The 2,300-nt window shown below is 39.0% G+C and overlaps 1 pseudogene; it reads right to left on the bottom strand.

Annotated features, from left to right (window-relative positions):
- Positions 1 to 383: 383 nt before the first annotated feature.
- Positions 384 to 506, bottom strand: LOC115065289 (annotated as a pseudogene).
- Positions 507 to 2,300: the final 1,794 nt, after the last annotated feature.

Genomic DNA, 2,300 nt, shown 5'->3' with positions numbered 1-2,300 from the left:
TCAAACTTGCTTCTCCTGTGCTAAGGGTCTCTAAGCATCTGAGGTCATCACAAGAGCCGTCTCAGGTCTATTATGACTTATTTATGCACTTTGTTGCCTGGCAAGGATCAGCTTGAGCATGGTCTGCACCCTGTCCCCAGATCTGCATACTGCTTGACTGGTGTGGACCCTGTCCAGGCTCCATGCTGCTAGCCTGGTGCTTGCTCCTCTCCTGGCCTGCCTCAGTGGCCTAATTTGAGAGTGTTCTGTCTCAGGCTCACACTCACCTGGGACTCTCATTCCCATGGATAGGTCTAGTCTTCAGCTTGCTCCAGGTTATGGAAGCTATCAAGTTCGGCACTGCACTGGACTAGTGGTTGTCTCAGGCTGATTTTATTCATGTGAATATTAGGCTACTAATCATTCAGATGTTTGTAGATGCAATGTTTAACATAGACATAGCCTCTTGCCTCTTTGCCAACTGCTGAAACACATGGGGCACAATCTGCAATGCTTCTAAGGGCAGGGGATTTGTTGTTGTTGGATATTTTCTTTACATTTCAAATGTTATCCCCTTTCCAGGTCTTCCCTACAGAAACCTCTAAATGCCCCATCCCCCTGCCTCTATGAGGGTACTCCCCCAATCACCCACCCACTCCCATCTTCCCACACTGGCATTTCCCTATACTGGGGCATCAAAGCGCCTCAGGCTCAAGGGCCGCTCCTCCCACAGATGTCCAACAAGATAATCCTCTGCCTCATATGCAGCTGGAGCCATGGGTCCCTCCATGTGTACTCTGTGGTTCATGGTCCAGTTCCTGGGAGCTCTGGAGGGTCTGGCCAGTTGACACTGTTGCTCCCACCCCAACCCTCTGTGGGGCCCTCAGCTCCTTCAGTCCCTTCTCCAACTTCTCAATTGGGGAGCCGGTACACAGTCCAAGGTTGGCTGTGATCATCCTTCTCTGTATTTGTGAGGCTCTGGGAGAGTCTCTCAGGAGACAGATAATATCAGGCTCTTGTTAGCAAGTACTTCCCAGCATCCACAATAGAGTCTGGGTTTGGCAACTGTATATGGGATGTATCCCCAGGTAGGGTTTCCTTCAGTTTCTGCTCCACACATTGTCTCCATATTTCTTGTGAATATTTTGTTTCCATGGCCTACAAATTAAGAGGATAAGCCAGCATGTGAGAGAAATAATTATTTTTACTGAACTACTAAAATGACTAATGAAAGGGGGATATGTTTAAAATTTATAGATTAGCTTTCATCATACAGATTACTAAGGTGTTCATTATATTTGATATAGTTTTTTTTGTAAGACAGTATTAATTTATTACTTCTCTTTTTCTAAATTATAGGTTCCATTTGGTAAGTATAATATATTGGGACAACTTATATGTGTTGATTTGGGAAGGAGAGAGAGAGATGGAGAGAGAGAGAGAGAGAGAGAGAGAGAGAGAGAGAGAGAGAGAGAGAGAGAATATCAACTCTGTCATGTCTGTATAATATTAGTGCCTTCAATTATAAGATTACTATTTAAAGCCATATACTGGGAAGTACCTGGGAGGAGATGGAAGAAGGGAAAATGTATGAGCCTAATATAGTTCATGAAAAATCACATGAAAAAAAAAGTTTAAAAGTCACATAACCTACGGTCACTGCCTTTGTAATAAAAAAAATAATAATTCTTATAGCATCCAAAATCTTAGGTATTATTCTTATCTCCTTACATGGAAAATGAGAATGTGATTCACATAAAATTCAACACTTTGTCAAGATGCACATGTTTAAGTAACTAAGACTGTACAGTAATTTGCAGAAATGAGGGCTCTAATTTAAGAATCCCACTTTTAAACAATATCCTCAATTCCTCTGAAAATATAAATAACACAAGCACTTCTAGGATTTCTAGTCAGAAATAAAACTTAGAAATTTAAGAATTGACATAGACATATAGATATAGCAGTAGATAATAATAAGTTTAATAGGCAGATTTAGCAAATACTACTTGAGTATCTTTATCTAGCATTATAATTGATATTGAAACATTTATGGAAGATATATGAAAATAATTGTTCAGAAAATAACAACTGATCACCAAAAAATTCAAGAATTTCACAGGTAAATATATCTTTTTTGAAATCATTTCATCAATAACACCTTTCATAATCATGTCATGTATATAGATTTCTAGGTGAGGAAAATGATGCTCAGGGCTTATACTTAGGCTGAGGAAATGTTAAAAACAGAAGTAAACATTTTCTTTCTTTCTTTCCTTTTTTAATTTTTATATTTATTTATTTATTTATTTATTTATTTA

Source organism: Mus pahari, chromosome 13 (assembly GCF_900095145.1).
Source record: "Mus pahari chromosome 13, PAHARI_EIJ_v1.1, whole genome shotgun sequence".
In the NCBI taxonomy this organism is placed as follows: Eukaryota; Metazoa; Chordata; class Mammalia; order Rodentia; family Muridae; genus Mus; species Mus pahari.
This window is presented reverse-complemented; position numbering and strand designations above follow the sequence as displayed.